The 22,210-nt window shown below is 35.8% G+C and overlaps 1 protein-coding gene across 5 annotated transcripts in view; it reads left to right on the top strand.

Moving 5' to 3' along the window:
- The window catches only part of SMIM14 (small integral membrane protein 14), a 55,428-nt gene that overhangs the window by 1,272 nt on the left and 31,946 nt on the right, over positions 1-22,210 (top strand). Inside the window, exons 2-3 of one of the 5 annotated variants that reach the window (XM_081159899.1) lie at positions 7,618-7,673; positions 7,805-7,922. The exons of 1 other annotated variant lie outside the window; for it this stretch is intronic. The gene's annotated coding sequence lies outside the window, so the exon portion shown is untranslated. Of the gene's footprint in view, positions 1-7,561; positions 7,674-7,804; positions 7,923-22,210 lie in introns of all 5 variants that reach the window. 3 more of the 5 variants (XM_081159897.1, XM_081159900.1, XM_081159898.1) reach the window with 3 other exon arrangements.

The following is a 22,210-nucleotide window of genomic DNA, read 5'->3' as shown; positions in this document are numbered from 1 at the left end:
CCGCTTCAGGTGACTGGGCAGGCAGATTCCTCTAGCGTAGCCTGCTGCCAGTCCTGCCACTCTCCACTCCCCTTGAGGGCAGGAAGGACACCTGAAAACCAAACCTCCTTTTTGTCCTAACTTGATTTTTAAAAGGAATATCCCCCCCCCAACTCATTAATTGAGGGTTTTTTTTTTTTTGGTAAACAGCAAGAAAGAAAAACAGAAGTATGTGATAATTGATGGTCTCATCAAATCCAGGAAGAGTTCTTACGAATTTAGACTACTGCCTTACAGGCTACATTGTTGTGTGGTATAACATGGACCTCTTAAATTTCTTCCTCCTGTGTGGGCAGTTGAAATCTTTTTTCTTTCTTTCTTTGATTGTAGAAAGGAAGGGAGAAGAGGGAAAGAGAGGGAGAGGGAGAGAGAAAGAAACATCGATGTGAGAGAAACATCGAGATCTGGGGTGGGGAACAAACCAAAACCTGGGCATGTGCCCTGACCGGAAATTGAACCCATCACCTTTTGTTGCTCCAGCCCACGCTCAACCAACTGAGCCACACCGGCCAGGGCTGAAATCTTTTTTCTTAATACCACAGTTGGAATCCTGTTGAGTTAGACAAATGAAGTTGTTTTATTAGAGTTATTTTTTAATTTTTTAAACTAACTCATAACTGAATATTTTTGCTTATACAAAATAATTTGTGATAATTGGGGAGAATGTTGATGGAGCCAGATAAACACAAAAGAAAAGTCATCAATATTTCTGCCATCTGGAGACCACCAGCGTTAGCTGTGGTTTATATCCTTTCAGACTTTTTGGCATTTATACATATATATATATTTAATTTTTATTGATTTTAGAGAGAAACATCTATTTGTTGTTCCACTTATTTATGCATTCATTGGTTCTTGTATGTGCCCTGACCAGGGATCAAAACCCACAACCTTAGCATATTGGGGTGCACTCTAACCAACTGAGCTACCTGGCCAGGTGATATTTATATATTTTATACAAATATGGTATACAAAGAAAGCATAAGCTTTTCTGTAACCTGCTTTTTCAGATATGGACTTTCAGACCTTAACTTTTAAGGAATATTCACTGTGTTTGCCAGACCATAACGATTTAAATGATGGTTTTAAAAGATTTCCTCCCAAATATTTATGATGATATTGTAAGATTTAAGAAATTAATGTGTTGTGTGGCAAAGTAAGGCTTTTCTTGCTTAACTCTTGGAAGAACAGTCACAGAATAGCCTGAGTTGACATAGACGTTTAAAAAGTTTTTGCTGATTTAGTGATTTGATTAGGTAGAGGTTTAGTTCTATTCCATAGCTTCAGTATGCTCCCAATGCTGACCTGCTGTCCAGGCCTGTAGCAATAAGGTCCTGAAAGATTTTACTTTATGAATCACATAAAGTATGCTTTATTGACATTGAATCTTGGATGTGTGCCCATTTAGTTCAGTGCTTTATGGGTGGTGCCAAAAGAGAAGGAAATGTCCTCTTCACTGCAGCTTCAAAGGATAGGTACATACTGTGAAGTATCCTAAATATGCTGATAACCCATTTGGGTTTCCATGGGTCATAGACTTAAAACCTTTAAATCTCTATTTTCACTCTGTATCTCTTGGGTAAAATCAGTTCCAGATGCTAACTACTGATTATCTGATGATTCTTTTTCTTTGATTTGCCTTAAGGTAAAGTGTTCAACATACTAGGTTTACCCACTTTTCCCCACCTTTACTGTCACCACCTTTGCCAGCTATCACCATCTCTCATCTGGCCTTCTGCAGTAACCTGCTAGTCTCCCTGCTCCCACTTTGGCTTTTTATGGTCCATTCCTCTTATTACAGCCTAAGAAATCCTTTAAAATGTAAATCAGATTGTGTCTTCCCTTTGTTGAAAGCCTCCCATCACATTCAGAGTAAAATCCAACTCCTTACTTTGTCACTAGATCAGTGTGACCGAGCCTGACCACGTCCGTTTCTTCCTTTGTTCCAGCCCCACTAGCATTGTTCCTGGAACTTGCTGGGCTTGCTCCTGCCTTAGGGTATTTGCACTTGCTCTACCCTGTGGCTTCACTACTCTTATCCCAGATCTTGCTGCTGATTCCATGATGTAATTCAGGTCTTAGTTCACATGTTGCCTCTTCAAGGAGATTGCCCTGCATTGACCTCTCCATTCTCGTTTTCGGCATACTATTTGTCACCATTTGGAATTTCCTTATTTTTTAAATATTCTGTCCCCCACACTAGAAATTAAACTCTGAAAATTGGGACCTGTCTTCTTTTCACTGCATAGTACGTACTCAATGAATGTTGGTTGAATGTATGGACTTGGTGAATATGTCTGTATTCCTCTTTTTAAAAAAAAAAATGTTTTATTGATTTTAGAGAGGGAAAAGGGGGAGAGAGAGACAGAGGAAACATCAATTGGCTGCCTCCTGCATGCCCCCTACTGGGAATTGAGCCTGCGACCTTCTGGTGCAGGGGACCACACTCTAACTGAGCATCCCACCAGCCAGGGCTGTATTTCTCTTGAATGTACTGTTATTTTAGACCGATTCTTACGGAAGAACCCTGGTTTTCAGCTCCTTTTGATAAGGCAGTGCCTTGTTTCTCTTCAATAATTCTTGATGTTTGGGCCTCATTCTACCTCAGATCTATAGAAATAATCCCTGGGAGGAATGGGTCCCAGGAACCTGCATTTTCAACAAGCGCTTCAGATTATTTTAGTGCACATCAAAGTTTGAGAATGTCTTTTAATATTTTAATGGCTTTTCTCTGGGAGATTGCTTCTTTATAATAGTAATGATAACCACTATTTTGAGGAACACTCTGTATGTCAGGTACGTAGCTAAAAACTTTGCGTTTTTCATTTTACTGTACAGCAACTCAGATGTAGATACTCCGACTCCCATTGTACAAAGGAAGGAACTGAGGCATAGTAAGTGGAAGAAAGTTGGATTGGAACCCAAGCCTACTTTCTTAATCATTGTACCCTATTGTCTCTGTACTGCAGTGTTTAGAACTGTACACAGTACTTTGGTTTTGTCGGGCCATGTTTTTTAAGGGCAAGATAATGTTTTCTGTGCCATTTCAAGTCCTATCTTTAATGAAGTCCATTGTTTTGTTGGTCTTTTTGCCTGAAGTTGTACATCTGGGAGATGACCTCAAGAAACATTCTGCAAAAAACTCCTAGGTATTTTTGCTTAGTTGTATTGAGTAATCAGTCTGCCAGGCTTAAGGTAAATGTGGAATATTTTCTCCTTCCTTTGTATTACCTCACGTTCTACACACCAAAAGCCCATCTAACACTTTCTGCCTGCTTGTACAGTTACTTGGATTTTTCTTACATTTTCTCCATTGATTTGCATGTTTTACTATTTGGACTACCATTGGATCATCATAAACGGAATAAATTTCTCACTGCAAGATCCCTTTCCAAATGAGTAAAAAAATGTTAAATTTGATTGTTGCATTGATATTTTTATGGGGGACTTAATTCAGAGAAATACTGGTTTTCTTTCTTTCCTTCCTGGTCTTTAAGCCTGACTGACTGTTCATCTGTGGAAGCGCTTGTCACATATGACCTTTACCAGAGCTCTGTCTTAACTTACCTTAGGCTTCTTTAGCCAGTTACGTGAGACATCACTTTACCTTCCATATTTAATTGTCTGGCTGTCTGACATATTCACTTGGGAGGCCCCATGAGGTTAAGGGGGACTAATTAGGCAATCAGTAGGCTTGTTGATGGAATAAATAAATGAAGAAAAGTCTCAACTTTATTCTGTATCTGTACAAAACAGTACATTGCCAAGAAGAATTTTTTGTAATAATCTTTTTTCATATAATTTAATAGGACTTAGAGCAAAAACCTCAATAAGACACTAAATTGTTTAAGTGGATGATAGTGGAGGATGATTAGTATATGGGTTATAAAGATTTTTCAGAAAATTAAGCACTCCCAACTGTTGTTTGTTACATTGCAGTTGATATAAGGATTTTTTAAGATTGTGAAACTTCTTAGAAAATTACCACTACAGGTTTATAAGTAAAGGTACTCTTTTGGTATGTGTTTACGTTCATATTCACGTTTGGCCCACTAACCATATGAATGCTTTTCCGTAGTTGGGCATGTATCAGTAGAAACTGCCGTTAGGTAAAGAACAGTTTGGCACTTTCAAAGCCATTTAGAAAGAGGGCTGAAAATTATTTGAGTCTGAAATTAAAAAACAATTACCTGCCTGAATATCCATAATAATGGCATTTACTATTTATGTACTATATATGCTAGTCCCTTGATTTCCTTTACATTCTGTTTGCCTAACACATCAACCCTCCAAGTCAGATATTGTTATCCCTAATTTATGCTGGAGGAAACGGATTCTGGGTAGTTAGGTAAGTTGCCCAAGGTAAAAGCTACTGGTACTGTTGGGATTCAAGTCCAATTTTCCCTTGATCCAAAGCTCATGTACTTTATATTATAACAGTGTTGACTAGGCTTTTTGAGTTAAGGGATCATGGAAGGTGTATTAAATATACTTGTTTTAGCTATCAGAATATGCTAGTAGCACAGCTTTCATGAATTGTTTTGTTCCATTTAAACTTAAATCAGCTATGCATTTCTAATAGCCCTTTCCCCACCTTTTTAAACATAAGACATGTTTGTTATTGAAAAGCTGCAAAGGATAATAATATATAAAGCCAACAACAACAAAACATAATCCATTCATTCAGAAGTCATCTCTACACATTTCCTTCTGATATTTTATTTTTTAAAAAGTCATCTTTGGTGTAAATGAGATATAATACCCACATAGGCTTATATCCTAATTTTTTGTTTGTTTAATTAAACTTAATGAGCTTTATACCGTGGTCTTAGAAACTTTCTAAACTTGATTTTAACGGGCTATATTTTATAAGATATTTTGAATAAACTGATTTATTTAATTTTGCACATTAATGCATAGTTTCCAATTTTCACCATTGTAAATATTGTCATGAACCATGGCTTTAAATAGTTAACCCAAGCTCTGAATAATTAGAGCAACCAGTCTAGTTAAAAAATAAGTCATATTTAAAACATTTTAATGATTTGAAATGTAGTGATTTTAATAGCAATTCAACAAGTATATATACTTGTAATACCTAGAAAATTTACATGAAGGTTTTTGATAGAAGTTGCCTCTGAGGAGAGGAGAGTACCTTTTACTTTTGTGGTTTTTTGTTTTTTTTTTAAACTTTCTGTGTTTGAATTTTAAAACTATAAATGTGTGTTGCTTTTAAAATTAAATTCAACTCTTGGTTAAGTGTATATTTTTCTAGACAAATAATTTTAGGTGTATAGTAGTGTTTATATTTTGCTTATAACATTTTAAACTTCAGTGCATTTGTTTTGGAGAAAGTTACCATCCTGTTGCTTATTTTCATATTGAATTTTCATTTCCTTTTTTAACACTGGTGTGAGTCTCAGCTTTGTAAAAATACAACATGAAGCTGGTTTTCACTTGACTGCACTCATTGACAAGTGTTACAGGTGCAGTGCTTTCAAAATATAACAGCTACTAAAGGTTCTTCAAATCAAGTTAGGGATGCAGTAAGTATTTTCATGCTGTATGCCCCAGGCTTAGAGATCAGTGTCTTGTATTAGCTTACAATATACTTTTTAAAAAACAAGTTAATTTAACACAGTATGTATTTTATTGCTTTGTTACTCTTAGCAAAGGTAATGTAGAAACTGACTTTTTTGAAATTTTGAAGACTTGAAATCTGAGGTGTTTATTCACGTTTCCTTCTTGGAAGGGGGGGGGAGAGAGAGACACACACATATTGATTGGCTGCCTTTCACACATGCCCTGACTGGGGCCGAGAATTGAGCCTGCAACCCAGGTACGTGCTTGCCCTTGTCCGGAATCGAACCTGTGACCCTTCTGTCCCCAGGCAGGCGCTCTAACCACTGAACAAACCGGCTAGGGGGTAACATTGCTTTGTTTATCACAGGTGATTCTAAGCATTTTTCCTGTCATCGTGAATGGCATTTGTGCATCTAGGTGTAGATATGTCACCTAGGCTGTAGCATGTTGAGAGAGGCTGTAAGTTACATGAGTTGGGAGAGCAGGCACCATAATTCCTTTTGCTCAAAGTCATATAGGCAAGCAAGTGAATGGGAATGATACTGAGAACAAGTCTGTATACACTCTTATATGAATGATATAAATCATTCATAAACTTGTAACATTACTTGTGATGTACCTCACAATTTCAGAAGACACTAGTATTTTGTAATATAGCTTTTGAAAAGTGCTTTCTTAACATTTATGAGCAACTTATATCCACTGTGATTTGGGATCACATAGTGTGGAATTTTTTTTAATCTTCTGTTGAATTTTTCTCTATTTATGAAAAACAGCTTTTCTCCCCAGATTTTAAATGTTGTCATTCAGAGTATGGCTACTAAGTACTTGTGTGTGTGTGTGTGTGTGTGTGTGTGAATGAATTGCATATGTATTTTTTCTTTTTTGGACTACTAAGTACTCTTGAGTAGAAATTTAGAAAACATTTTCTGAATGTGAAACTTTGGGTTATGATGTTGAATATAAACAAAGATGATTCAATTGAAAAGTTTTCCTTTATTTGACTATTTATAATTTTACTACTGGTCCTTGAGAGAATCTTTAGGATTGTACAGGATTAAGGAACGGTGAGGGAAGGACAGGAAATTCTTAGGTGAGGGACCTAGATTCAGAACAGACGACTTCTTTCTTCCCTTTCTCTTTTATGCCCAAGAGTGATAACTGAGCCTCAGGGGAATACAAGCACTCCAAAGCAGTATACAGAGAATTTGGGCTGAGGGTTGAAGATCCATTTCAAATCTAAGGGCTTAGAGTTGAATTGGCCCAGGGCATTTTACAGTTTATAAAGCACTCACACAAATTCTCACTTGATCCTTGCAACAACCGTTTAAAATGAGTAGTTTCAGTTAACACTCCTGTTTTATAGTTAGAGAAACTGAAGTCATAGGCTAAGTAATTTATCCATTCTCAGTAGTAGTACCATAACTTGAATCATTTATCTAAGACGTATTCTTTCTGTTGTCCCATGATGTTTTAGCAAGTGTTGCCTAAGGTAATTTGTAGAATATGATCAAATACTGCTAAGGGAAAAAAAGGGTCACTGAGGAAAGAAGGTAATGTTTAAGACATAGGAAAATAGGGTCATAGTAATGGGAATTTCCAGAAAAGTGGCAGCCCCCAGGTGGACCTTTAATAGAGTCCTATGCTGCAGAGACGTGGAGGAATTAAGGAGCTAAGACAATTCTTGATGACCTTAAAGAGTTAATTTTAATAGTGGGATAGAGGATTGAGACAAGTAGTTCTCCTTTTCTTTGAATTTGAACTTTCTCGAGAGAGGTTATCATAAAAGTCAGTTGCCTGTGACATTTATTTTCGCTAATGATATTGGTATGTAACTATATTATTATTATCATATGAGTTAATTATAATTAATAATGAACTTGATTGCCAGCTCTTGGAAGAAGGGGTTGCTTTTTTATTTCTTCTATCTCCTCCTCAGAACTCTTCTGTCAGTTACTTAGTCCCCTGAGGACTTATTAGCTACACCCTTTTCAGGAAAGGAGAAGTGAGAGAAGACGGGTGTGAGTCCCACCTCTGCGGAGTGACTTCAGGTAAGTCACTGAAGCTCTGTGGGCCTCAGTTCTTTCCTCTTTAAATGAGAGGGTGAGAGCTGATGCATTCCCAAAGTTTTATTTATTTAGTTAATCCTCACCTGAGGATATTTTTCTGTTGATTTTTACAGAGAGTTGGGAGGGGAGAGAAAGAGAGAGAAAAGAAAGAAACATCAGTGTGAGGGAGACACACCAATTGATTGCCTCCCACGCTCACCTTGACAGGCTGGAATCGATCCTGCAACCCAGGTACGTGCCTTTGACTGGGAATTGAACATGCCACCCTGTGGTGCAAAGGCCCTAACCACTGAGCCAAACTAGCCAGGGCCTCAAAATTTTAATGGTGCTACTTGTGAAGTTGTCATTTGTCAAATCTGAATAAATGAAGAGTTGGCATCCTCTAATCCATATGTGATCTATACAGTGATATCTTACACAGGCTTCCTGGTCACACTGACCTTATTTCCTCTATACATTTCCATTTTTCTCTATGAAAAGTAAACATTTTGTTGTCATTTTTTTTAGCTTGCTGTAGTCTCTTCCTTTTGAATAGTGTGCCCTCTGAAAGAGTATCTTTAAGCTTTTTGTTATCCTGTAAAAATATTTTATGTTAAGAATTTCAGAGGTGGCCCTAGCCAGTTTGGCTCAGTGGTTGGAGCGTTGGCCCATGGGCTAAAGGGTCCTGGGTTTGATTCCAGCCAAGGACACGCACCTCAATTGCAGGTTCGATCCCTGGCCCCGACGGGGGTGCATGTGAGAGGCAACCAAACAATGTGTGTCTCTTACATCGATGTTTCTCTCTCTTCCTTCCACTCTCTCTGAAAAGCAGTAGAAAAAATATCCTCAGGTGAGGATTAAAGAAAAAATTTCAGAGTGGTTTTTGTTATATTTTACTCTTATTAATAGCTACTTCTAGATGGAACAATGTGCGGTCACCTTATTGGATCAGTATAGGGAATATTATAAGAAGTTTCTAACTATAATTGCTTGGTTATTAATTTGAATATTTTAAAAATGTCATGATAGAATTCAGAGAATTCTTAAGCACAGAGAATTGTGATATTTAGGGTATATAATGGGGTTTATTTCAAAGTTAAAAAATTTTAAATGTCTTTAACTTTTCCCACATGCAGCTTTAGTATGGTTTTTAACAAATAATGATTGACTGACTTGAATTTGAGTCTGTATCCTTTTCTTGCCCACTTCCCATCAGTGATGCAAATGTAGTTTAACAGAAAAGTATGTCATTAGTAAGAAGTAGTAGAAAGTCATTGATAGTTTTCTAATTTCTGTACTCCTCTAAAGTTGTCTTTATAAGGGTAAAACAGATGTAACTAGCATGGTTGGTCATATCTGACATGTGGAATGAGCCTTGGTTAGGACTTTACATTGTGACTTCCTGTCCAAGGTTTGTCTAATACCAGATGTGTCGTCATGGTCAAATTGCTAACTCTTTGAACCTGTTTTATTTATTTGTTTTTTAATTTTTTATTTATTGATTTTAGAGAGAGGAAGGGAGAGAGAAAGAGAGGAACATCGATTTATTGCTCCACTTACTTATGCATTCATTGGTTGCTTCTTGTATGTGCCCTGGCCAGGGATTGAACCTGGCACCTTAGTGTATCAGGATGATGCTCTAACCAACTGACCTACCTGGCAAGGGCCCTATTTTCCTCATTTTAAAACCGGGATAATTTTTCTGCTTTGACTTTGTCAGAAGGGTGGTTATTAGGATGTGAAAGTGGTTAGTAAAGCTGCAGGCAAATGTAAACTATTTTAAGTTATGGGATATGTTTGATTGAGACCCATTTCTGATAAAAGAATAAAGCAGATGAATATGTTGCAAAATCTTGTATATGAGTGGGCTTGAGCACCTTATTACATTGAGATGCTGGGTCATCTGATAAAAATAATCCCAACTGTATACTGTTGTATATAGTATAATGTGATAATACTGGAATTAATAGACAAATATTTTGTTTTCCCTGTTTAATATGAAAGGTAGCCAGAGTTTTGGTATATTTCTGCTTATTTGGTTGATCAGTTTTTTAATTGACTATTGGGTAAAACTTGGGGTCAGAAAGCTATTTCTAGAAAAATATTATTTTTAGAGGTAATAACCTCTGTGATATAATTGGGAGTAAGGTTAAATATGGAGAGCAAACTCAAGTGTAGGCTCCTAAATGTCCTGGGGGCAGTTCCAGCATTTTCTGCCATATGGTTCACTTCCTTGGTTTTATAACTTTGGAGCTCTAATCAGTAGAATTGATGCTTTTCGATAAATGCGTCTTCTGAGTTCCGCGTTTCATTGGCCAGCATCTCTATTTTCTGTCTTGTAAAAACAAAATGCATGCATTCTAAATTGTTACTTGTATTTTGCTCTTGATGTGGGTTTTCATTTTTATTTTCTAAATGGAAAGAATTTTTATATTCTTGATTACTGTAAAGGTTTGGCTGGCTATTTGAAAAGGTGATTTCATCATAAATCACCTTCTTAAAATCATAGTGAAGAGACAGTTTTCATCCTCTGACCTTGAGTCAGCCTTAGTTTTCCCCGCTTTCTCAAGAAGAGCCCTTTGTTTTCATGGGGGGATGGACAGCAGAGGAGTTTTTTTTCTTTTCATAAAAATGTATTTTTTAAAAAGCAGGAATGTTTGAAATTTTTTATACTAAAAAGTAGAATATTATAATGAATCGTTATGTAGCCATCAGTTGGCTTCAACAGTTACTCAACTATTGGCTGTTTTATTTTGTCTGTATCTTCTCCTTTTGCAGGATTATTTTCAACTAGATCCCAGGCATTATACCTCTTTAACTGAAAATACTTAGTGGAATCTTTCAAAGTTAAGGATTCTTTAGATGTGATATTTGACATTGTAGTTATGTTTTAAAAAATTAGTCATTGCTAAATGTCAATCCAGTGTTCAAAGTTCTTGATTGTTCCATAGATGTCCTTTTACTAGGTTTATTTGAATCAGGTTTCAAACTAGGTCTATACGTGACATTTGATTGATATCTCTTAAATCTCTTAAACTGTAACCATGTCCCTGTCACCTCTTAAAAGTTTTTCTTTTTAATTTGTATTTATCGATTTTTACAAAGAGATAGAAAGGGGGAGGGAGGGAGGAAGGGAGGGGGAGAGAGAGAAACAGAGAGAAACATTGATTTGCTGTTCCACTTATTTCTGCATTCATTGGTTGCATCCCTTGACTGGGGATGGAATCTGCAACCTTAGTGTACTGGGACGACACTAACCAATTGAGCTACCCGATCAGGGCCTCTTAAAGTTTATTTACTTTTTGCCATTTATCTGTTGAAAAATATGTTAGTTTTTCTGCATCCACATTTTTTTCTGATTATAGGAGTTAATATATGATGATTATATGGTATTTAAAAAATAAAATGTACAAAGTAAAATCGTGTCACCAAGAGATAACTGATGTTAAAATTTTGGTATATTTTCTTTCAACTTTTCGGGTGTGTTTTTTTCTGTGCTTTTAAAAACTTATGTGCATACTCTATCCTATTTTATATCCTATTTAGTATACTTTAATATTGTATTGTGATCATTTCTCCATGTCATGAAAAAAAATGAAGCATTTGGCCTCATAATACCTCATAGGATGTATCACAATTTAAACATTCCTTTTTAGCCAGACATTTAGATTATTCCAGTTTTGTGTGTGTGTGTGTGTGTGTATGTATGTAATTTTACCCCACTGTCTTGACTAGGACTCCCTGTGTTCCAGGTTTTTGCTATTCTAAAACTGTGATAACCATCTTTGTACATCTTAGATTTTTTTTTCTAATAGAACCTTAGAAGCGGAATTATTCAGAGTATGAACATTTTTTAACTTTTGGATTCATATTGCCATAAAAGTTATTATAGTTTGTAATTTTAAATACAATCTTTAATTTATTTAAGAATTTGTTTGCATATGTTCTGTGTTGTTAAGATGTCTTTGCCAGCCATATTAGTGGAACGTGCTTTCTTTCGTAAGTCTTTTGCTCTTTTAATTTATTTTGTTTTTTTTGTGTATGTGCGTGCACTGTCTTATGTTGCAAATTTGTTGATATTTTCCATTGTGTGCATCTTTAAGAAGTTCTTCCACAAAGATCAAGTAAATATTCACCTGAATTGTCTTCTAGAGCTACTGCTGGGTCTTTTTCCTTTTTAATTGCTAGCAGATTTTCCTAGGACCATTTATGGAAATATTGGTTCCTTCCTTGTTTATCTGTGAGTCAAGTTTTGATACAGAAATATAAATGAATACATTTTATGGTTGGCATGCTCAGAAAATTCTAGAAAGAAGAACTGATTTCTTACCTACTGGGTTGTAATATTTACTATCTCTTACCCCTCTCTTCCCCTTGTTCGTGTTTGCCATTCCTAGCTGTCTGGTGCATCTGGTGTGTGATCTGGATGTGCTTGGGAAAACGCCTGAAGCGGAACTTGTCTTAGCCCTTGTCTTTTTCATTTTTTCCCTTCTGTTTTATGTGCATTTGAAAAATGAATTGAAAAATGTATTACCATTTACCTTTATTTTAAGCTCAATTTCACCGAACATTATTCCAACATTAATAGTTGCTGGTATGTATACTGTTGTTTCACTATTTTGATTCTCTTAATTGTTAAAGCTTCCAGCAGAGGGTCAGTAGGGGAAGGGAAAGGTACACTTTGAAAATTGATTTTGTAAAGAACGATTACCTCAGATTTAGGGCAAAGGCTGACTTTAGTCTATATTTGGTCATTTCTCATTGATGATGGGATTTGGTTCATTTTGTAATAATTTACTTGTAGAGTTTAGAATTAAAAAAAAAAAATCATTTATTAACTTTGGCCAACAAATTGAGTCAGGAACTAGGGTCAGATAGAGGGTTAATACAATTTAGCATATTCTGTTTAAGAGAAAATTGAGATGTAATTATTTGTCCTTTTGGTAGGGGGAAGAACAAGAAGCTTACTTTTAAAAGAAGGTTGTTCTTTTTAAAATTTAGCATTTTGTGAATAGTTCAGACACAAATAGTGTACAGCAAAATGTTTCCTTATTATTTCTGTTCCCTAGCCCCTTTACAGAGGTAGCCAATTCTAATTATTTTAAAATACTTAATTCTTAATGTTTTAGACCATTTGCAAGCATCTCTCCATAGATGAAAATTTATCTTTTAAGTTTTTCATGTGTGGAAGTTTTGGCATCAACCTTTAGTGTTTACTTTGGGTAGAATGTTTTGTTTACATGTATGTGTAAATGTTTACATATATGTACAAATTTATATACCCATATGTATACACAGTGGGGCAAAAGTAGGCTGAAAGTTGTTCATATGGAAATAATACAGTAATTCATAAAAATACAAGAATAAACTCTGTTTTGTGTGCTCACAGCGGTAAACCTACTTTTGCCAAGCCCTGTATACAGTTTGATTCATAAAGTGTAATGTAGTGTAGACAGTTAGGAAGACAAGGAGAAGAAACGTCTGATCACCTTAACAGAAACAGTATAATCATTTTAATGTAGAATAATTCTTCCATAGGTTTAAATTTGGGGCATATAGTAATTCTACATATTTTTTCCCTTTAACCACAAGAATTTCACATTGAGCATACTGGATCTGTGACTCATTGCTTATGAAGGAAATGAGTTTCTTAGTAATATTGCTCTTGGAAGCAGGAGCAGGGAACTAACCTTCACTGAAGAAGAGAGGAAACTAGAGATTGGAAAAAAGTGAGGAGGTTAAATAAGGGTACATATTTTTATTCAGCTTTGAAAAAAATAAAGGAGGAATCAAGTTGACAAATCAGGTTTGGAGTTCTTAGAATTGACTGATTTTCTCTTTTTCTTGGTAAGGAATGTTTCCTTACTGGGGTGTGTACAGGATAAGCTGCCATTTTGTTATATTTTAATGTGGGTATTGAAGGATTTGTTTAAAAAGGAAAGGAAAGGACCTTTCCAAGTCATGCATTCAGGTTATGTTGGGACCACAATGGAGCTGCAGCAGCAGAGGCCAGAGACTCCCAAGTCATAAAATGTTTGCATGGAAGGACAGAAGTGCCTAGCTCTGCCTCAGATCAAAATTCATTTATAAGCTTTTTGGTAAATTACAGGGAGGGCAATCTCCAAAGTTTCTGGGGAACAGTGTATGATTGTGGAATTAATGGTATATTACTAACTTAAGTAAAATGTCAGTAATAATCTATTTTTTTTATCCTTATGAGGACTTTCCTAGCTAGGATCACATGGAAGCAATATTGGTGTGCTTTGTCTCCTCTGGTCTGTGATAGTTTTGTATGCTTTCCTTATTTTTGCTGTCCTTGACAGTCTTGGCCTATTGGTTAGATATTTTGTAGAATTCAAAATTTTGATAATTTTTCTCATGATTAGACTTGGTGTTACAGTTTTTGGAAAGAATACCACAGAGGTAAAGTACCTTTCTCATCACATCATATCAAAGGGTACATAATATCAACATAACATCACTAATGATGTTTACCTCAATCTTTTGGATAAGGTAGTGTTTGCTGGGTTTCTCTACTATAAAGATACCTTCTCTTTCTGTATTCTATCCTTTAGAAATGAGTCACTAAGCCCAGTCCTCATTCAAGGTTGGGGGAGGGTTAAGCTTCACCTCCTAGAGGGAGAAAAACCTACAAACACTTGGAATTCTGTAAGGAAGTTGTGTCCGTTTCCTTGCCTTGTGGTATTTTAAAGCAAGCCACAGATAACACACATTGATGTGAACATTTTTATAATTCTTGGTAAAATATTACATTTCAGAGAGATTGTAGCAGTTAATTGTAGAATTAGTAATGTATGATAAAGCTTTCATTGTACTTTGTGTTTTGTTTTCCGATGAAAGTTCACATTTTAATTTGCACATATTAGATAACTTACAGTGACCTTTAAGAAATGTTTGTTAATTAGCTATAGTTCCTCTTTTGGGAATCAGTTTTTTCCTATTTCAAAAAAATGTTATAGACTCTCTTGGCTATTTTAACTCTCTTGTCTCTTAGACACTTGAGATTTACTTATATTTTGCTTACTAGCCCTTAATTTTTAATCATCTTCAAGGTTTTGTCTTTTATTCAGATCTCACAACCATATCATTCTTAGTCCTATTGTATTCTTTTAAATTTTTTCTTCCTTATGTTACGTTTACCTACTGTAAGGAATTTACTAGCCATTGGTAAGGCAAGAAATAAACAAGTAAGGTCATCTTAGGTAAAAGTCATGTAATGGTATTTCCATTCCAAATTAATGTGAGAACTATTGTGGGTTAATCTATCATATGATTGGATTATTTGCTTTAAAAATTCATGACTGATTCTCCCAAGAATTTTGTGTTAAAAGCACTTTTAAAATACTATTTTGAAGTACATTACAAAAAAAGCTAACCCATTTGAAAATTACTTTTATAATCTTGAAATTTATGTTGACATTGTATTATATTTTGGGAATTTTTATTTCCCCTAGGTATTTATAAAATACATCTTCTTTTAGAAAAGAAATTTAGACTATAATATATAGCTTCTTAAAAGCATGTATCCCAAACCACATATTTTCTTCTATAAAAGGAACCAAAATGAACTCTCTCGCACACAAACATATAAACACTTTCTCCCTAAATTTTTAATGGCTTGGAAGATATATTTAATTTTTTCCCCCTTCGTGTGAATCCTTAACTCACTCCTATGGCAACAAAAAATAGCTCCAAAATAAAAGCTGAAGTAAAATTGTCAAAAGAAAATTCAGGGTTTGTCATTAACCTTCAGTTCCTCCTGGAAGAAATCAGTGTGTTAAAATGAAAACACTTTGCAAATAATATTTCATATTATCATTGATTGTTATTTTCATTTGCTGTGTTGGGATTTTAGTGTTTGGTTTTGTTTTTTTTTTTTGTGGTTTGCAATCTTAGTAACTTTTTAGCTAATAGTCTGGGAATATAGTTAAGTAGAAAAATGTGTGAAAATAGACCCTTATTAATCTGGTTTTGGCACCACCTAGAAGGAAGGGAAGCAGAGAACCTATAAAAACTTCTCAATCTTATTATGATGTAACAATGGATTAATATTCAATAATATAAAGAGCTTTTAAAATAAATCAAATAAAAAGAGAGTAAAAAATAAGAACTATAAATGCCAATAAACTTGAAAAGCTGTACAGTCTTATTAGAATTAGGAAATAAAATCAGTGAGATAAATTTTTTGGTCCTGACATCCTGGCCAAAAAAATTTTTTTTATTGATTTTGGGGGGAGAGAGAGAGAGGAGAAACACTGATTTGTTATTCCACTTTTTTAATGCATTGGTTGCTGCTTGTATGTGCCCTGACTGAACATTGAACCTGTAGCCTTGGCATATGGGGATGATGCTATAAACAACTGAGCTACCTGGCCAGGGCACAAAAATTTTTTTTTTTAGTATATCCATATATAATTGCACTATTAGTGATAGTAATAGTGACATTGTATGTATTACTATGCTATACAATTTGTGATTTATACTATGTGCTGTTTATAGAATTAAAATTGCTAAAGACTTTCAGTGAATGCCTTTACACCTAGAAGTTTAATTTTTTGTACTCTGTTCTACAGAAATATGGTCACAAAAACTTTTTTTTTTTAAACAGAAAGTGACACAATGTCAAAATTTATGTTACTTTATTTTTATTTTAAATATATCTTTATTGATTTCAGAGAGAGGAAAGAAGAGAGAGAGAGAGAAAGAAACATCAATGATGAGAGAGTCATTGATCGGCTGCAGCCCGCAACCCAGGCATGTGCCCTGACCCGGAATCGAACCCCGATCGCCTTGATTCTAGGTCGATGCTCAACCGCTGAGCCACGCCCGGCTGGGCTGGTCACAAAAACTTCTGTTGCAACATTACATTAACAAAAAATTGGAAATCCCTACTAAAGGAATGCTAAAATTGTATGTTCATGTTTTTGAGTATTAAAAGAATGAGAGGTAAGAGCTTTATGTATTGAAAGGTCTCCAAGGCTTTTTATGTTAGGAAAAACAAGTTGCAGAACATGTATAATATCTCATAAAACCCACGAAGACAAAACGTGTATATGTATTTCCAAGGGTGTAATTACATATAAAAACACCTGGAATTATTCATACCAGGATTTTTAACTGTGGTACCTCTGAGGAAAGGGAGGAGAATTGGGGAGAGAGGAATGGGAAGGTTATTTTTCATTTTACTCTATATACTTTTGGGCATACCACTGATACCAGTGATCTGATAAAAATATATATCACTGGTAATGTTGCTGTTTTACTATTTCCTACTAAGAGGGTTTGGCCTAATTAAGACCTGCTTTTAAGAAGTTTATTCGCCAAGGAATCAATTCAGTATATAAGCATGTAGTTCCATGGCAGAATTCTAGAAAGCACACTGTAACGAAACTACAGTATCTACTTTTTCATCTTTTCCAAAGTTATAAGCAGGCAATTAAATTTGACTCTCCAGCGGTGGTAAATGGTAAATTAAACCCACCCAACATGAGCTGGAGTGTTTAAGGTTCTAACAGCAGACAATAAATTGGTTAACAACACTGGAAAATTCCCTCAGCTCATGTAGAAACAGTGGCTCAATTGGCTTATTACAGCCGAACTCTACCAGGAAAGGTTTGTTAGTTGTGGGTGGAGAAAATGACCTGGATCTGAAAATGACCTGGAATTGTATTTGCCCTCCCAACAAAGTGCATTATTTCACTGCTTTTCTGTGTTGAGAGTTGTTTAGGAGTGGATAGTTTAAGAGATTTAGATATATCCACTTGTTTTGTCCTTTATGCTGCATAAAATGTCACCTGTAAACTGTTGCTTAATTTAGGCCCAGAGTCAGATTGTTATCACAGATATTAGTTATGATAGGAAAATACTGATACGTAAATGCTTGTTACGGAAATTTCCAAAAAGTAAAATTATATAGGAACTCCCCAGTACCTATTACCTAACTTCAATAATTATCAACATTTTTATTTCACCTTTTTCATCTGTACCCATATTTACTTCTCTTCTTCCTTTTCTGGATTTTTTGAATTTTGAATTTTTTTCAGTGCACAGTTCATATTTTTATGATTTAGGCCTTTTGTAACCAAGCAATAAAGCTGATTGTCTTCAAGAGTCAAGCCCATGCCTTTGGTATTATTTAACATTGTTCTCACATTAGGGATATATGTTGGGGAGGTGAACACTCCTCTGAAACATGAAAGGCAAAAGCATTGTTTATGTATTTAAATGTTTTTATTGATTTTAGAGAGGAAGGGAGAGAGAGAAGGAGAGAGAAATATTGATGTGAGAGAGAAACATGAGTTGGCTTCCTCCTGCACATACCTGATTGGGGATCAAGCCTGCAACTGGAAATAGAACCCCTGACCCTTCGGTGCATGGGCGACGCTCAACCAACTGAGACACAGTGGCCAGGGCAAAGCATTGTTTTAAATTACTTTCTGTCCAAGGCCTCTTCTAGGCTGATTTACTGGGATTCTGAGTAACTCAGTTCTATCTTGCCCTGTATAGAGCAGCTTCTTAATGTCTCTGGACATCAAGGGTTTTAAATGTGGGGTGGGATTGGTTAAGTTTTTTGCTCTAGTGCTTAGCTGTTGGTGTGCTGAGGTCCTGGCCAAAAGAACTGTTTCCATTCTATTTTTTTTAAAAAACAAGTACTTTTAAGTGGAAACTATTAACTGAAAACTGAATAGTACTTAAAACAGTTCAAGTTTACATGAAGAAAATTCCATAGAAGAATAGCACTAATGAGGAATGTCGTATTTATAAATGTATTTTCTTATTTTACTGGAGAGGCTAATTAAAAGTGATGTATACTTTAAAATTCTAGTTGATTTATGTGATCCTGGCATATATAGATACAGAGAAAATAAACCTTGGCAAAATTCAGTAAATATTTATTCTTGCTGTACTTTACTCAATGAGGGAGGTGTTTATGGACAGAGTGATGACTAAGATAGGTTCCTGCCCTTAAGCTGTTCTTTTCTGTTTGTTTTTTTTTGTTTTTTTTAGAAGTGCTTTTTACTTTTTCTGTTTTTTTCCTACATTTTCTCTCTCTCTTTTTTAATCCTCATCCAAGGGTATTTTTTCCATTGCTTTTCAGAAAGAGAGGGAGAGGGAGGGGGAGGGAGGGAGAGAAAGAAACATCGATGTAAGAGAGACATCAATTCATTTCCTCCCGGACACACCCCAACTGGGGTCCGGAATCGAGCCTGCAACTAAGGTATGTGCCATTGGCCAGAACTCAACCTGAGACCCTTCAGCGGTGGCCAGTGCTTTAACCACTGAACCAAACCTACTAGGGCTTCTCTCTTTTTTTTTTTTTTAAATATATCTTCTATTGATTTCAGAGAGAGGAAAGGAGGGGGAGAGAGAGAAATATCAATGATGAGAGAGTCATTGATGGGGCTGCCTAGACCGCAGCCTAGGCATGTGCCCTGACTGGGAATCGAACCCTGATCGCCTGGATCCCAGGTTGACACTCAACCGCTGAGCCACGCCCAGCCGGGCAAGGGCTTCTCTCTTATTAAAATTTATCTTTATTGTTCAAAGTATCACAGGGGTTCCATTTTTTTCCCCATTGATCCCCTCCACCCTGCTCCCGCCCCTTCCTCAGGTCTTCATTGCACTATTGTATGTGTCCCTGGGTTATGCATATATGCATATAAGTTCTTTGGTTAATCTCTTCCCCTCCCTCTTCCCCTCTGAAATATGTCAGTCTGTTGCATACTTCAATGTCTCTGGGTCTATTTTGTTCATCAGTTTATTCATTAGATTCCACATATAAGTGAAATTATGTGATACTTATCTTTCTCTGACTGGCTTATTTCACTTAGCATAGCACTCTCCAGGTCCCTCCATGCTGTCTCAAAGGGTAAGAGATCCTTCTTTTTTACAGCTGCGTAGTACTCCATGGTGTAAATGTTCCACAGTTTTTTATCCACTCATCTACTGAGGGGCACTGGGCTGTTTCCAGATCTTAGCTATTGTAAATAATGCTGCTATGAACATAGAGGTGCATATATTCTTTCTGATTGGTGTTTCAGGATTCTTAGGATATATTCCTATAAATGGGATCACTGGGTCAAATGGCAAACGGCTGTTCCATTTTTAATTTTTTTGAGGAAACTCCACACTGTTTTCTATGGTGCTTGACCAATCTGCATTCCCTCCAGCAGTGTACTAGGGTTCACAGGTTTGTTCCCGGACCCAGTAGGGGCATGTTGGGGAGGCAACCAATCAGTGTGTCTGTCTCACATCGATGTTTCACACACATTCTAACTCACTCTGACTGGACAATGTAGACACACCAATTCACCTCACACGCACATCTTTGGGATGTGGGAGAAAACCTGTGCAGACATGGGGAGAACGTGCGGACTCCACGCAGACAGTGGCCCCTGCTGGGAATCAATTTATTTTTCTCGTCAATATTATAACAGACTAGTGTTATTGGAGGACCTGCTGTACTTTCTTAACATTTCCCTGTTTAGAAGCCCCAGAACTAGATAGGTATTAGGCATTTTAGTACTTGAATTTCATTTTTAAGAATCTTAGTAAAATATCTTTTAATTTCAACTGGCATTTTATTGGCTTGGGGAGGCACAGATAGGGAGGAAGGAAGGACCAGTATTTGTAAGTGGACAATTGCTTATATCCACACCAGCAGTCTGAGTCCTTTTTTCCCTTATGGACAATTTGAAGACAGTTGAGAAACAGGCTTTCAAGGGTGAGCTTTACTTTTAAAGGTGGATTATATTTACTTTCAGGGTTTTCTGTGTTGGGTATGTATAGTCAGTTCTCTAACATGAAGGCTAATCAATTTTCAAAGAAAGGTATGGACTTAGAGTGGCCTCAGACAAAACTAGGAAGTAGTCATTTATTTATACTTGGTGTTTCCTACTTTTGGAGAGTTAGGCTCTTCAGCTCAGGTAGTCTGCAACTCCACTTAACCTTTTCAATCCCTACTTTCCTTTAGTTCAGGCAAACAAATGTGAAGTAGATTGCCCTGATTGTTGTACAGCTTGATTTCACTTTAGTATTAACTTGGTATTTCCCCAGATCATCACATAGAAATCTGCCTCATACTTTTCAACAGCTATAAAGGATGTACTTATACTGTCATTTATTTAATCAGAACCACACAGATGAACACTTTGCATTACCATTTAAAAATTTTTTTTTAAATTTATTGATTTTAGGGAAACGTTGATTTTTTGTTGCACTTATTTCTACATTCATTGATTGATTCTTGTATGTGCCCTGACTGGGCATTGAACCTACAACCTTGGTGTATAGGGACAATGCTCTAACTCATCAGCTACCTGGCCATGGCTGCATTACCTTTTTTTTTTTTTTTTTGCTTCTATAAAAAATGTTGCTGTTAGCATCTTTAGTCAAAAAAATTGCATTCTTCTTTGGATATGGATATCCAAATTACCTTGATAAATTAATTTTTACCAGTTTTCTGATAAAGAGATATTTTCTTTTGATTTGCACTACTTCCATTTTGTATTTGCTTATTGGCTCTCTAGTTTCCTGTGAGCATGATCTTTGCTTATTTTCTGTTAGGTTGCCATTTTCATATTCATTTTCAGAGTTCTTTGTAATTAAGGAGATTAATCTGGTATATGTTACAAGGGTTTTCCCTATTCTCTGTCTTTTTAGTTTATGGTATATGTTTGGTTTATAGAAACTTTTCTTATTTTTGGCTGTCACAATTACTGATCCTCTCCTTTATTCTTTCTCAGATTTATGCTTTTCTACATGTATCCTATAGTTATAGATTTGTGACCTTTTTATGTTAATTTTTTTTATATGTTAAAAATTTTCATACCTGAGTACATATTCATTATAAGAAATGTTTAAAACTTGACGAAATTAAAGTCTGTTCCTAATATTATATTCTCTTCCCCAAGCCAACCACTTACTAAGTTTGATGCATATTCCTCCAGCCCTTTATGTGTATATCATACTTCAATTTAAAAAAAATAAGCAACAATTATCCTGCCATTTACTAACTAGTCTGTGGTTTAAAATGGTGTCTTTATCATGTTCTAAATTCCAGTTAGGTCACGGGTCAGTTTGTGGACATTATTCTAATCCATTGCTATAGTGGACTATTTCTATGTGTGACTTCATTTTTAAAAATCAAATTACTCATGTGCCTAGAATTTGTTTTGGCGTACCAATGAGTGTAGGGAGCCAGCTGTTCCCAACACCATTTATGGACTTACGTCTTCCCTCCAGTGATTTTATATGTTATAATCAAACCAATATATTTCTATAGCAACACCATTATCACTTACCTATTGAAAGAGCACTTGACTAGGCTCTCTATATAGCAACTTTAGCGCCTCTTCCTATAGTGCAGCCAAGTTGATTGATTGATTGATTGATTGATTTATCCATCCTTACCCGAGGGTATTTTTTCCATTGCTTTTCAGAGAGAGTGGAAGGAGCAGGGTGGAGAGAGAGGGAGAGAGGTAGAGAAACATCAGTGTGAGAGAGACACATTGATTGGT

This window comes from Miniopterus schreibersii, assembly GCF_964146895.1.
Source record: "Miniopterus schreibersii genome assembly, chromosome: 1".
NCBI classification, from domain to species: Eukaryota; Metazoa; Chordata; class Mammalia; order Chiroptera; family Miniopteridae; genus Miniopterus; species Miniopterus schreibersii.
This window is presented reverse-complemented; position numbering and strand designations above follow the sequence as displayed.